The sequence below is a fragment of the Hesperophylax consimilis genome, chromosome 18, assembly GCF_061612785.1.
Source record: "Hesperophylax consimilis isolate HC1 chromosome 18, BYU_Hcon_1.0, whole genome shotgun sequence".
Classification (NCBI taxonomy): domain Eukaryota; kingdom Metazoa; phylum Arthropoda; class Insecta; order Trichoptera; family Limnephilidae; genus Hesperophylax; species Hesperophylax consimilis.
Genome location: NC_142853.1, coordinates 26518450 through 26535107, shown reverse-complemented (window position 1 = coordinate 26535107; position 16658 = coordinate 26518450). Strand labels below are relative to the sequence as shown.

General features: G+C 30.9%; 1 protein-coding gene across 1 annotated transcript in view; it reads right to left on the bottom strand.

The window, feature by feature from the left end:
- rsh (Rap GTPase activating protein radish) overlaps window positions 1–14969 on the bottom strand; it is a 558630-nt gene extending 543661 nt beyond the window's left edge. The window contains exon 1 of the mRNA XM_089642770.1: window positions 14918–14969. The gene's annotated coding sequence lies outside the window, so the exon portion shown is untranslated. The remainder of the gene's footprint in view (window positions 1–14917) is intronic.
- Between the last annotated feature and the right edge of the window lie 1689 nt (window positions 14970–16658).

The following is a 16658-nucleotide window of genomic DNA, read 5'->3' as shown; positions in this document are numbered from 1 at the left end:
TTCCTGATATGATACGGGAGGCTGTATTTATGTTTCACTCTGGGGATGATAACATAAGGCTTGGATCAGAAGGTTTTATTTCCGTTTGCGCATAAAGTTTGGGAAGTAATTATTTTTAGACAGATTTTTTTACATTCCAAGTATTTATTATCCTTTTTTTATATTCCTACCCTTACCTCCAAAACCTTGTTCAAAAAGTTATTTTCAGATCATTAAAAAAAGTATGAAAACTCGCGCTATTCAGAATGTATTTTTCTAAAATGTTAATTATTGTGATTTATTCGAAAAGGAAAGAAAGGTGTGAAGGGTGGAGTTAAAGGCCGGAATGGTTTAAGTGAGAAAATTATTAAAATTATTAATGAAAGAAAACAGGTGCTTAAGGTGTGAAGTATTTTTTTTTTCTGATAACTGAAATTTTCATTACTCAACATTCTTAGACTAGTCGAAAGAGAAGAAAGTTTTTAAATCTCATATTAAAATTTAATCATTTTAGTTGACAAACTGCTTTATTGAAGTTTAACGGGATTGTAACTTGAAAACCAATAAAAAAAAAAAAAAAAAATATATATGTAATATGTACTCGTAAAAAAAAAAAAAAAAAAAAAAAAAAAAAAAAAAAAAAAAAAAAAAAAAAAAAAAAAAAAAAGCAAGATTTTTAAAATCGAAAAGACGGCGCAAAATAAATATTTAATCAAGTTCTGACATTATAACTTTTGTTCAGATTTTTCAATCTTATTTTTCTTGGTCAACGCAGCTGTTTTCAGCATGCAACACTATTGAGGTTAGAAATATCCTAACTCATGTCAAAATATAAAGAAGACAAAATTTTTGTTCTAAATTCAACCGTACTAGGAATAAAAAAAATTATAACCTTAATTAAGGAGATGCAATACGTAGTAATGCAAAATCATGTTTTTTTGGTTTGAAAATTTGGTCGCCTAGAAATGTTTCAGATGCTTTAATTAAATACTGCGAGTAGAATACATCTTGGCCTCTGAAACAATTGAGTATTTTTTACATAAATCTTTTCATAAGCCCAGAAAAAAATATTGTACAAGGCCTATGAAAACTGCTTTAAAGTTCAAAATCTACTACTTACGAACTCATTTTCGGTTAAGGTTTTATGGTATAATGTGTCAAATTAAGTTATTTATAAAATTTAAAAATATTTAAATATTTGTGCCTGAACATCCACAAAATAAAATAAAACGCACTTTTTGGCAATGTTTTTTTCTTGCATAAATCAAAACAGCTGGATGGTGTTAAGAGAGAATTTAAGCCTTATCGCCATCTACGTAAGGTGTGTTATTGATAGCAGCTCGATTAAAAATATTACACGACGTAGTGCATCGCCTTAAACTACAAATTATAATATATTGCTATTTAATGTTGAAGAGCAAACAAATATAAATAATTATTTATCTGTATTTTGTTGATAATTGCTTTGACAATTGTTCGCTAGAGATAAAAGATCTTATTATGTAGGCATAAAGAAAAAGAAGGTTAGTCAATAAAAAAATCAGAATCTTAGTATGTAAATGCCTACGTCTACATTTATTACAAAAAAACTTTCTGTAAATCTAGCTTTAGAATTATCTTAGCTCTACGCCGTATGTTATAATGAAACATGACATTCACACCAAAACACATCTTTTACCTGCCATAAAACCAATAGTATCTCTTCCTCCTGCCCCCCTGTACTCCTGTACTTCTCATTCCTCATTCCTACTCCTCACTCCTCACTCCTTGTGTAATCCCCCTTCAGTCTCCCGGTGGGAGCCGTAATACAATTTTTTACTTTGTGATCTATTTCTTTCTCTCGCATTTTGATGGCAGAAGCTTGGCAGTGTTATTGAATTTGCAAGAAAGAAATGAAAGGAATAAACTTATAAGTAGTATTACTTGAAAATGCTCTATTTATTTTAAAGAATTCGTTTACTTTATTGACACTTTATTAGGGAAGTTATTTATAAGTAGATAAGAAAAAAAATGTGTTTATTTCCTTTGTGTATTTTATTGTATAACAAATTATAATCCATTTACAATGCAATCTTTTCATTCTGACACTCTTAACAACTGGAATGATAACTATACAAAAAAAGTCTCAAGTCTTAAGAGTAATTAAATGCATTTACTGTTTAAGAAATTTTATTCAAAATCACCATTCCTCGTGGCGTGCTATTGTGTGCTAGAACATCTGTTCTTCCTTGTGGTATCTTAAACAAGACTGCGGCTGAAGTTTTTATGTAAGTCTAAGCCATAGCATTGCAAGAAGCATAAGCTGTCAATAGAATTATGAACTATATTAATACAAAATTTAAAAAAATATAATTTTTACACAAAAATACAGAATACAAAGGGTAAAACTTATAGTTTACATCCTATTTCTTCCATCTAACCCAAAAAATACATATTATATTACATAACCCAACAATTACATATTAACAAATGTTTGTAACGAAAAAATAAAAAAAACAGAGGTATTTAATTTATGTAAGGCATTCATTTAAGGGGTAGTGACATTTGTTTAAAAGAAATGTTTTTAGTGTTGATTTAAATTTAAGTATGTCGGTTATTTGTTTGATTCTACGTGGAAGGTTGTTATATACTTTAATGGCCATGTAGTGTGGTCCTTTTAGAAATAAAGTTTTGTTAGTATTGCAAACATTATCAAAGTATTGCAAGATTTGAATATCGACTGGTTTGTAGGCTAAATCTATATGTGGTGCATGAACTTAGGATATGTTACATGTGTCCGCATATCGCTATACATTTGTAAAAAAACATTGTCACCAAAAGAAATCATAGAATCCCTGTACATCTCGTCAAAACATACACTATTACCACGCGAACAGTAGTGCGCGCGGACTGGATTCGGTAGTTTCCGGTCGGTCAGCGTAGAGATCAAATTGAACTAAGGGAAGGTTAAATGGAAGAAACCATTTTTTTCACTTCGTGACTCATCTAAATGATATGGTCTGAATTCTCGAAAAATCAGTTCCAATTTTGAAAAATGGTAATTTAAATAATTATCTGTTAAAACGATTGTATTAAAGGTATACTTTATCGAATCATACAAACAAAATAAAATAAAATAGTTCGAAGCAAAAGCGAGAGTTCATTAAACAGTAGTTACAGACAGAGGGATGAACCGAAATTAGTGTTTTCTATCCTGGAATACCCTCTCAGTAACATATGAAAGGAAAGGTGGTTGAATTGGCTTTAGGCATGTTTTGTCACCTGATCTGAATATCTCCTTTAAACCCACTACCTTTCCTTTCCTTTCTTTATTGCCTTGAGCCTCACAACATTTCCTAAATCACATGGTTTCAATTTCAGTTGGGAAATTAATAAAATAAATGAAACAACTTTTCCGAAATTATTTTTTACGTATTTTAATCACATTTAAAAAAACATTATCCTCAAAAACAACATTCTGACTTTATCTTTCTTTACTGGTAAGAATAATTCAAGTAATAAAGTCGCCCTTTGTCTGCCCTTAAAGCTAAAGTAAATAAGGAAATTTTCCGGCAAACCTGTTGATTAAATATTGACTTACTGCTCAGGAGGCAGTAGCTCTTTAAGGACTTTAGAAGTTGTATGGAACTGTTAATGGGTAACTAGAAGTTAAAGGATTTTGGGTTTAAATTGCGTGAAACCTATTCATTTGGTCCACTTATCAGAACGCTTAAGGTTGATTAATTTACTAAAGTTAAATAGCCTTTTTTAGATTGGTTTACGATACGTTTGCCAAATATGTTCGTTGCATTAACTCAATCCGCGAGCCCGTAACACTAACCCTTAAATTATTACAGTAATAATTACTGAAGTAGTTTCAGTAATTATTACTAATATCAATATTTTATGACTTTATTCATTGTTCGAAAGTCATTAAATATATTTTTGAGTCAGGTTAATATTAAGTATTCTTTAGCAGTGAGTTTAACTGCGCTTTACCTTAACAGAGTGCTGAAAATATCGGTCAAGATACACGCGACAATGTTATTACCAGAAGATGAACGCAGGAAGGAACTATGTAAGAGATGTGACGTCTCGTAAAATGATTTCCAAATTCCACCGCTATAGTTTTGTGGGGGCTACGTGTCGTTTCAGGTTAACAAGCTGGTAGACCTTGCCAGTAACTTAAAATTAAATACGCAATATTTCCTACAATCCCACCCATGGTTCTTATTATGGTGAAACTACTCTACTCAAGATAATAAGAAAAATACGATTAATCTTTTGGACAAATAGATACATAATTCACAGCATCATAGCTCATGATAAAAACTAGACTTACCATGCAGTGTAAACCATGCAAATTACGTCGTTTAGTGTTTACTGCTTTAAACAGATTTTCAAACAAGTATAATAAAAAAATAAACTTTATTCCACCAGACCGGTTTCAAATATTACGTTCATAATCACCAGTTTGGTACATTTTTGCTTATAGCATTTTGCATTTTTGATTTTATTTGATATTTGTACATTTTGTGACAGGGTTGGATAGTAAATGATTTTAAATACATTTTTTGATCAGTATATTTATGTCTCATGACTCGACTTAATTTTTAAACTACCCATTTTGCTATACTATTTAAAAAATATATAAATAAGGTGAATTAAACTATTTATAGGCGAATTAAGAAATTTATTTAATGTGAAAGAATGAAATAAAGAAAAACATAGGGAATTCTGTGTGGGCGTGTTTCGTGATAAAAAGTCTGATATTTCTTTGTTAAAATTTCGTATGCAGAACTGCGTTTCATCAACATAATGAAATTTTCATTTTGATCAAATACGATGGCGATATGCTATACGAAGTGTGAGAGAAAGAGCGCATGCTTAATGGGCTAGAACCAAAAGGTACAGTAGTACTCAAGGTAGTCATTGAGTTGAGTGCGAAAAGTTGGTGAATACTGGCATTCGATTTCAGCATTTTGGCTCTTTTGTTCGCTTTTGAAAACAACTCGTATATTATGATCTCACAAAAATCATTGATAAGCAACCGTTTGCATAGTAGAAAATGATATTAACGGACATAAAAGAGTTCATGGAAAGATATATATATACATTATTTATACAGCAAAAAAGGTTTTTGCCGAAATTTCGAAAACCAATTCCTTTCATTAGGGAATTTGAAAGAAAACGGTTACTTCGATGATGGTAATAATTCCCAGAGAATGACCAAAAAGATTGGATTCATTGTTTGCGCAATGTTAACATTGTTTTCTTGGACTTATCATGCGTAAGGCATTTATATTATTAAAAAAATCAACATCAAACATGAAATTCTTGTTACATTCACGATGTTACAGTCGATAAAAAAATAATTTCAGAAAAAAACAAACTTTTTCATGGTGGGAACCGCATGTCTATAAAAATGCGACGTTTTCAGCTCTTTCGCAGCAAATTAACGATATTTTTTATTAGTAATAATTCAAAAATAAGTTTTCGCAGTCTTTATTCGCTGTGTAACTAAGACACTTTTTATCGGTGGCGAAATCAGTAAAGCTATAAAAACAGAAAACTATATACTAAAATATCATCAATCGTGAATATTCATATGTTTTTATCTATTTATTATTTTTATACGCCAATGTAGATTTTACACTGGGTAAATTGAAAAGAATACAATTTTAAGTTAAAATGGTTTACAATTAGTGAATACAAATTATCTGCCTATCTTCTGGAGTTTGAGCTAACTAGGCAACCTCTCTCCTTCCATTCAGATTCAGGCAGAATGCAGGATGAGAGACGACATCATTGTGTAAAGTTATTGCCCTATTTTGCAGCACAATTATTGTATTCCCTCAGTAATCTCTCATGATAATTCCCATGATCTTAAATAACCTTTGTTGAATTCAGGTGGTTAAGTCTCTTACGTGTATTAATTATTATTCGTTTCGCATAGTTACGCTTGACCCGTGAAGTAATTGTCTCATATTTAATTCGGTACCTATTTCGCGAAGTATTTTCCGAAGAAATGTATTGTATTTAAAGTTCGTGTTTAGGCATTAGTTGAGAGAGATTTTGGCAGTCGGGCAGCAGTTAACACTGTGGGTTGGGGTTGGATGGGGAGTGAGGGTCGGAGGCAGTGTGTTTGACAGCCAGTAATTTCACGTGATTTATTGAAAAGGTTTTAGTAAGACCACTTATATTCTAGAACAGACCCAACTGGGTGAACAGATACTCCCTAACAAATTAAATTTTATTACAAAGTGTCAAAGTTTTTAAAATATAACATTACCGAATCGTATTCTAAATAAGCATGTTTTTAATTCTACTCAAGAATTTGACATTTCATTAAATTTATTTATAGTAAATCAACTGTTTATATTGTAATGTTGTAATTGAGGAATATGTAATAAAACCATTTGAAAGTGTACACGTAATGAGGCCACACAAATAATGAAATAATCGTGTTTACTTATGATCCTGCCACATGATTTCACTAGAATTAGTATTTTCTTTGGTTTCCTTGATAACTCCTCAAAATGACAATTCTACCATAATTCTATTTTTTTCCGATTTTATGTCTAGATTAATTCTTCTTCATAGGAAAAAATAAACCCTTCTACACACTTTTCCACAAATGATCATCTAGTCAATCAACATTATGCAAGTGCATTATATAAGCAAAATAAATAAAAAAAAAACAATACAAGAACAACACGTCAACTCACCAGAGATCAAATGTCAAAATAATTCACCGACTCCAGATATTTTCATCAGAGGGTTCGGCTCGGTAGAACTCCTAACAGGGCTTATAAATCCTACTGATCCCTCAAAATAATATTTTTAAAATCTTTCGTTAATACAATTAATACAATTCTAGTTTTAAATACACCTTTTTTTAATGTGCAAAAGTTGATAAACTATAAAATTAATACTTAAAATGATGTTCGCTACTTAATTAGAAGTTCTGATATCTACCTGATAAATGGTGTAGAGGTGTAGAGAAAGAAAACAAACAAATATGCGTCGATAAATATTTTTTTTTTGCACATCTATGAAATGATTATATTATTTGGTACATAACGTCAACAATTAACTGATGTTACCTATTGTAAGAAGGAATTTATCTTGTAGAGCAATATATTATGTTGGTTTAAATCTGTTGTATCTTTACGTAGTAGGATGGTACTCAGAGGTAATGCTCGAATGTGGAAATGTTTCAATGCAAGGTAGCAATGTATGATCTGTGAAAGAAATGATGATTATACTCGTATATTTATTGGCTTTTGCCAGAACATCTCTGAAAGACAGCTTGGTCATAGTGCCTGACAATCCAATTTTATTTTAATTGGATTTACGCCCAGCTGGGTTTTTACATGGAATATTAGAACAGAATATACCTTGATTGTTTTTTAATGATAAATTAATATTTATAAGACAAAGTTTTTTTCAAAAATTATTAAGTTATTATGAACAATAATTATTCGCCTGAAATACCCATACAAATTGAAAATAAATCTGCTGACGGGAATTGAATCTGCAGCCTTCATTTTCCGTTGCCGGCCAGCTGCTGTAGACTACTAAGCTACGTCGGCTTATTTGAAACTCGCCAAATAACTAAAAATTTACTAGTATTTCATTCAACAATAATTGCTTATTACATTTTTTCACGTGTAAACAACCAACTTTATTTTTGTAGGAAAGGCTTTGTTAGCGCTGAATCTCCCACTAGATGGCGTAGAGACATAGTATATTCATATTTGTTCTAGAAATTTACCATCACAGTAAGCGGAAAATGTTGCTTGTGTCGTGATGGAGAACTTAGTCCGATGAAGAAATGAACAAATCACGCCTAGATGGGACCCAGACGCGATGCCAATTCAGCCATTGACCGGTCAAAAATATCGATTTATATAAATAGAGTATTATTTTTAATGATAAACTCATGTTTATAAGACACGGTTTTTTATTAATAGCACCAATCACAACACATAATAAGCAATAATAAATAACAATAAACTGATGTACTAAATATAAAACAATAGGAAATGTAACAGCAACATAAAATAAAATATAAACTAGAACAATGCTATACATAAGACAAATCACTAAAACTACATTACCAATAAGCTACTATAATTTATAGGATTCAACGAAGTGCTGCTATAGTTTAAGCTTTATTCTATAAACTATGTCAGTTAATAAATATATCGGTAGCACCCCAAACTTGTTAATTTTACAATGAACGGCAACTTATCTCTAAATAGTAAAAAATAAAGTCGCTATCCGCGTCTGTCTGTACGCTTAGTTCTTCTACGCAACGGATTTGGACACGATGTTCACTATCATTTTCTGAATTTCTTTCGAAAGGTTTATATAAATAAGACATGCATATTATATTTAGAGAAAGTAGAGAAAGGTTGATGTTTTGTAATCAAATCTTAAAAAATATTTTTTGGCGATTACAGTGCTAACGCTGGCTAAACCTTATGAAATACATCGAAAAAATGAAGTACGAAATTGTGTATTTTAAATAGACCTAAGTTCACGATAGTATATATCTTTTTCCTAAGGATAACCCTCGGCAACGCCGGCTACACGTCAACTAGTCATTATATAAAATATTATTATAGTTCTGAACTATTTTCTAACTAGTCTCTGACACTTTTCATTGTATTAAAACTGGCTTCAAAAATCATTATGGTAAATATGTTTTTAAACAATTCGCCTACAAATCTAAATACCTTTTCCAAAAGGTTAAACGATTTTCTTAATGTTAAGTGTAGTAACTGCTCAAAGTTAGATTAGTAATCCAATACATAACGTGAAGCCTTTTTTGTAATTGTATTTGAAACTTTTCTTCACTTTGGAAGTAACTATATTATTGGCAAACCTTCGTGATGTTCATTACACCCACGCTAATTAAACAATACAGATTCTGTTTCCAATATTCCGATAGACATCAGAAACTTTTATTGTGTGTAGCATTAAATAAATTTAGAAATCATTACAATAAAATAAACAAAGGTACCAAATAGCACAGAAGGAATGTAATAAAACATTTCAAAAAGGAATCATAAAGACCATACTGAAAGTTCCCATAAGAACGCCTTTGATTGAAATTTTTAAAAGTTTTGATATACCAAATGTACAATAAATATATTCAGAATATAATATTTAAATTATTCAAAAATACTGAAACCTCTACAATACCGCGTATTTATCTAGCAAAAATATTCCAGGTCGTAAAACCACATTCAGACGAAGAAATTATATTTGAAACTCCACAACATCATTCCCCCTGATATAAAGCGAATAGAAAATTTGAATGATTAAAAATCTGGCTGAAAGATATTAATGAAAAAACTCTGAGAAAAATATTAAACACGACATAAAAACTAATAAAACAGAAATGAATAACTTTATTTCGCCTAAGTGCATGTTACTCTAGTGAGGAGGACTAAGAAATACAATTTCATATCATATTTTGTATTTACAATGTTTTAATAGTCGCATTAATATATAAAAAATTATTACTTTCAGTGACAACGATGCGAATCTAGTGTTTTTTGTCAATAAATTTCCACATTATAATATTTATAGTTATCAATTATGAATATTACAAACTAAAGTATTTTTTGTGTTTTTTTTTTTTTTTTTAGTAAAAAAAAGATACACGAATTACATAATATAACAATTACATAATATAATTACACAAATATAGTACAGTTATTAATTACATCATATGAGTATTCTAGATCCTAGGAAATAAATTGTACAGCGCCTTTGAGGTGATTTTTCACAAAAACGGCGCTTTACAAATTATCCAATTATTATTATTATTATGTACCCCCATAAATAAGCAGGGCTTGTATGTATGGGGGTGTTGTTATATTGGTTTATATCTGGTACGATTCAGTTCAACTGTTCGGAATACTTTTTAAGGTGGCTTTTGAATTCGTTTATATTTGCATTCATGTTTCTATTTTTTTCTGGTAATGAGTTAAAAAATTTAACTATGTTAAATAACTAATAATAACCTCCTAATTGTGTTAGGAGGAAGATAGGTTTTTCAGAAAAATGTTTTTTTCCTGTGTAAGGGAAAGTATAAATAAACAAGTTTAAAATAATACAAATAAGAATAAGACGTTAAGAATTTTTATACATGACCAAACTGTTCCATTCCAGTAGCTATTATATTTTTTTCACCGAAAACAATCAGAATACATCATAGTAACCTCAGAAGCCTGCCTAAATAAATACTCAGTAGATTTCAACTACTTTCAACGTTATTTCTTCTTTAAAATTAAGCATCAAACAAGTTTTCATCAAAGTCTTATCTTACCCTTATGGATATTTCATTGCTCCGTAGCTCATGGTGGCAAGCTGAAATTTTTTGAATTGACCTAAAAACTGCTGTGGACTCTTATACTTTCTATATTTGTATGCAAACGTCAAAGCTCAACGTTCAACAATTTGTCAATTTTAATCAGTGTGACAGAACTTAAAAAAAAAACGGTAAAACTGAACGTAAAATTTAATACTACGATATTTTTGCACTTACTACAAATTATATCATGTTCAAAGATGTTAAAAAAATTTTTCTAGAAGTATTTTCAGTTCCTCCCGTAAATTGGTTTATCACCTTAAGCCGGACATCTCGTGCATTGTAATAATAGGAAACTAATGAATCTGAAAGGTTTTACTTGTCACGCTTACGATTGGCCCCACGGAGGCTTGTAGAAGGTTCTAACCATGGGATCTGCAGGAGGCTTCTTTGTACTTATAGTACTGTGCGGAGCCCCACGGAGAAGAAAGTGCTATTTTATGCTTTGTAATAAAAAGAAAACTCATGAGTTCTCATTGCCCGGGAAAGTCTTCGACTGACAATGGGGTATTGAAAATCTCTGACAATACGAATATAAAGCAGCGCAATATTTGGAGGATATTTTTTATGGATTAACTCTAGACATTTTTCTCATAACGAGTTTGGGCGGTCATTTATAAAAAGCTCTTTATTAGTATATTTTTACGAAAAGTTCCAATAATCTATTTTCAATTCGAATTTTGGCGTTTTTCGTCATAACTATCAAATACCATCGATATAGTTCGATATTTTTATTTTACCATGAAATATAAAAAAATTTCAAAATCACACATTGCCGTAAAACTCTCCCACTATCCCCCATGACTAATAAGAACATTTTTAATTTCTCCTTGGTACTTGCATGTCACATTCTATCATGACATATGCCGTGACTTTTTTCTAAAAAATAAATAGTATGTAATGAACATTATTGAAAAATTTAAGAATGTTAAACATCACTTCTTATCTGGATAAAAAATACGGTGTTAATTTTTTTAAACAAGTCAAGTCTTTCAGATTGTCATTGATCACTTGTCACCTTTTTATTATTTCTATAATACATCTAAATGTTTTCAAAACCTCATTTTATCTAAAGGAAGATTTAACAAAGGTTTCTATAGCAAAACCTTTCTCACTCAATTTAATAATTTAGTACTTCATAAAAAGTGATTAAAAAACGGACTTTGATGAAAAAAATATCTGGGTTCAAAGCAAATATTTAGTACTTCTTCCTTAGTTTTTAGTGATATACGTCGCCGTTCATGAATAAAAATGTATTCTTTCTTATCAATCCAGAAGTGGGATCAAAAAATATTATTGAATTCAAAAAATATTATTGAGTTGAGATATTTTATATTAACATCCTTAGGACGGATAAACAAAATGAAAAAAGTATATTAAATAATGGACATGAAAAAATCTACAATAATGTTATCGGTTTTCAATTTTCAAACACATTTTCCAGGAATTTTAATAAAAATTTTTAAAGTGAAACCTTTAACCTGAAATTTATGAATATGATAAAAGAGTATATCATTGTGATAACCTCTTTTCTTGGGTAGAAAATTTTTAAGAATTCATCGCTGCATGTAAAATGTATGATTTTACAATCTCTCATAGAAAGATTTTCAAAAAAGCCCCTTTATAGACTCTATAGTGATCAAAGAAAAAAAACCTTCCCGAAAATAGTAAAAATGAAGTAACTCTCTTACGAATATAACGTGATATTTTTAATAACGAAAGAATTTTTCAGCTGGTTTATTTTTCCGATCAGTAGGTAAGGGAAACAGAGCAACAAAGCGGAAAAAACAATTAATTCTACCCAGTTCCAAAAGTTTTATTTACCTTGATCAAATTGAAGAAATATTTCTTAGGATTTCTTTGTCGAAATATTTTCTAAAAGGCCCAGTTATTTCAGCCAACATTTCTGTTTTGTATCGGTCTTGAGTCTAACGTGTTGTTCACATCCCTTGGTTTTTTATCTGCTCCGTAATCAATCCACGTAGTTGGCTTAACCCACTGAAAAGATAATACGCGCTAGAAATGCTTTCCATCGAAATTTGAATGGAAACCAATATCTCAACAAGACTTAGTAGTTTTTTGAATTTATCACGCGCTTTGTCTCTCTTACACTTGCCTAACGTCGTATGATGTTTAAAATGAAAATTTTATAACAATTATGAAACACAGTTCATTATTTGAAATTTAAGCTGACTTTTGAATTACCAAACACGCCCACATCTCATTTCTTACATTATTTTTCTATGGTTTAACCCAACGTTGTAAACACTTTTAGCGGGGGTGGCGGGAAACGGCTAATCCCAAGAAACCCTTTAAAGATTCACCTATTAACCCCCAGAAATGAAAAAAAAACATTTAAAATTAAGCTATTATTTTTAATAGAGGGCTATACCTTCGAACTCAAGTACACGGAATTATGTCAAATGTTAATATTTCATTTAAAAGACCTACAGTTTGGATTTACAAATATTGGCACACAGCCTTTTCCGTATTTTAATATTATTTAAATAAGACTCGTCTTTGATTCTTTGAAATAAGATTCAGCTACTTTTGCATTCTGAAATTCCACATTAATCTTTATAAAACGTAATTACCCTTTCTTCATTTGAATAATTAGAAAAAGTGCAGTTCGAAAGTTTCATCTCTGGAAATCCAAGTCAACCTTGAGCCCATTTTCGTACATTTTGTAGGTTTTTTTGTCTACATATAATTACATAATATGAATTAGAGACACGTTGCACGAAATGGCTGTTCTGAAAAAAAAATTCTGATGTATATTGCTTGTTAAAACTTAAATATATACTACAGCATTACTCCTTTCTTTCATTGAACCGAGCAATGCCTTCTGAAAATAAATGACACAATACATAGCTTTGTGAAACGAATAATGAAAACCTTTTAGAGCCAAGTAATGTATCTATGTAAGTCCAAAAGGATGGAAAAAACAGAGAAATATTGCTGGATAAAAGCGTTGTCATTATGCAAAGATTTTAAAGCGTTTGCTTTATATATCTGGCGCTGGTTTGCTATATTTTCTGTTGAATAATGGTTTGCTAGCTCGATTGTAGAGAAGGGCTTACGATACATGATCATATTTGACATTCTGTAGATGTTAAATCAATAAAGAGAATAATTGATTTAATAATTATTGCATTGGAATATGTACATAAAAATGCTGTTTTCTCCACACTCTGGAGAAGAGTTTACTATAAATGTTCATATTGTGCATTCTGTAGATGCTTATGAATGAAGAGAATTATAGAATTAATAATTATTGCATTGGAATATGTAAATCAACATTTTTTTTTCTCCACACTCTGGAGAAAAGCTTACGATACATGTTCATATTGACTATTCTGTCGATGTTAAAGTATGAAGATAAAAAAATAATTGATTATTATTGCACTAAGTCAATGAAAAAACTCAGGTCTTTCCTGGTTTGGAATATGTATACCAATATGCTTGTTCTCTACACCCTTGTACAAATGCAATATGATCAGGTTTTAGAAGCTACATTTTAAGTAATATAAGAGTCTATGCAGTTGAAGAAATGGATTTAATCAAGATACCATATAGTAAAACTCAAATAGATGATAGGGATCACCATTATTAATAAGTAGACATCCATAAAAAGATCGCTTTCATCTTTTCCTCTCCGTGAATATTACACTTTGAGTTAGGGTCTCAGAGATCCTTTGAAATATTCCAAATCTGCGCCGGCAGATCCGATTAGCCAAGATTCACTGGGTTAAATGAAACTCGTCAAGTGATTAGATTTAGCAGGTATGCTCAGTGCTAATCGGCTAACTTTGGAGGGAGATTGCTGATCCAATGATAAAGGACATTTATTTTTATGCACAGCCTGACAGGATTTTATCAATTTTACGTTCATTTACCATTAAAAATAAACAATACTGAAAACCGAAAAACATTGACTTTCCGTGATTTAAATTGGGTCAGGTATTGATAATTATAGATAAAATTAATTTAAAACAATTTTATTTTTATCATGTTTAATTTTTGGGTTATTATGCCATGTTGCGCTTCGGCATCTGCCCTGACGATGGCCACTAATGCTGTCCGAAGCGTTGGCTAAAATCTCGAATCACTTATATTCGGCTGGTAAAATTGATATCTCACATAATATTGCGGGTCAAATAACGTAACAGGTAACATAACAGATTTTTTTTAAATAATAAGAACGGTAATTTTGATCGAGAAATGAACCCATTTTACGAACATTACACCAGACCTATTTAAAAAAAAACTATATCTTTTTTTAAATACAAAATATATATTTTTTTATTTGCATGTAAACTTAATATCGCATTTAATGAAAACATAATTTTTGCATAAAAAAAATACAAGCTAGAAAAAAAGTTTTTTCGGATTTACAAAATTATTTTCAGATTGAGTCTTATTTATAAAAAAAATTAACTCTCATTTTAAAAAAAAAATCTCTTATATAATTATATATAATGACAGTTTTTTTTTATTTTAAAAAATATTTCGCATATTTTATTTCAAAATACTTTAAAAAGTTGAAAGTTTAATAACTTGTCTGGTACTCACTTCTCAGCTTCACCGCGTCCCTTGCACGTCGGGCACTCAACGACCGACTTTCTAAAACGGCAAAAAGTAATATTTAAATTAAAACTAATATACTAATTATAAAAAATGAAGTTTCCGGCGGGAGCAATGTTGAACTAGCACCGCGCGCAGAGAACCACTCACGCGCAGATCCGAAGCAAGACTGGCGAGCGACGGTAGTGGCGCCTCTTCCCGGACCCGCCCGGCCGCGGGCGAAGGCTCGTAGCGGGTAGCCTGGCCTGTAACAGGTAGGTATCCCCCGAACTCGTACGGCCGCGGCGTAGCGTCGTAGCATCGTAGCGCCTAGCCCGCGCTCGTAGCGGCAGCCAGCTCGTGCTAGCATCTAGATCTAGGCCTAGTGTTGCTACGGTATCACTACGGTGATATATTCATCTTATTATAAGGCTTCGAATTAGATTTTTTATTATAATGACTTCCTCACCGGGAATTTCTGTGCTAAGGAATGCATTTTACATTGGTTATATTTACTGAAAAATCATGAATTCTTACTTAAATTTTCAAGATTACAAGATTTCAATAAGAAATTTAAACAACATAACTACAAATTTCAAATATTGAATTACAACCAATGAATTTAACCACGGGAGGTAACATGTTCTTTATTATACATACAAACCACGGGACACAACATGTTCTTTATTATACATACAAACCACGGGACGCAACATGTTATTTATTATACATATAAACCACGGGAGGCAAGATGTTCTTTATTATACATACAAACCACGGGAGGCAAGATGTTCTTTATTATACATACAAACCACGGGACACAACATGTTCTTTAGTATACATCCAAACCACGGGAGGCAACATGTTATTTATTATACATACAAACCATGGGACACAACATGTTAATTATTATACATACAAACCACGGGAAACAACATGTTCTTTGTTATACATACACACCACGGGACACAACATGTTATTTATTATACATACAAACCACGGGAAACAACATGTTCTTTATTATACATACAAACCACGGGACACAACATATTATGTATTATAAATACAAACCACGGGAGGCAAGATGTTCTTTATTATACATACAAACCACGGGACACAACATGTTCTTTATTATACGTACAAACCACGGAAGACAATATGTTTTTTTAAATTATTATTATTGAAACTGCTACATTATGAATCGTTATGACTTAAAAGTATCAATTAGAAAGATATAAATATAATTAAAAGTACTATTGAAACTTTTCGAAAATTTGGAACCCTCCACTGCACTGGTCTCCTCTACTAAACTACATTAAAACCAATAGTTTAATGAATAAAAATCAAGAATAAAAATCTGGCCGAAAGAAGCCAATGAAAAAACTCTGTAAAAACACTTAAAACGATAAATAAAATAGAACTAAATAACTTTAGTCCGCCTCAGCACAAGACACAAGACACCTTGTCTAAGAAAGACAATTTACTTTACATAAATTCTTTCTTACAAGTCATTTGTAAGATTTAGTAATTATGCAGAGGCAGCTTCATACTTTAAAATTGATTCACTGATTGTACGGAGGTATCATAAAGATGCACTATTCCTGTAGTTAACAATAGTTAACAGTAGTTAACAATAATATTCAATGCCCAGAGTTGCTAAATAAGATTCAATTCAATGTACCTGCGCGTTCAACACGCTCTTCTGTCCTGTTCAGGGTGGATCAATGCAAAACGAACTCTAAGCAGAATT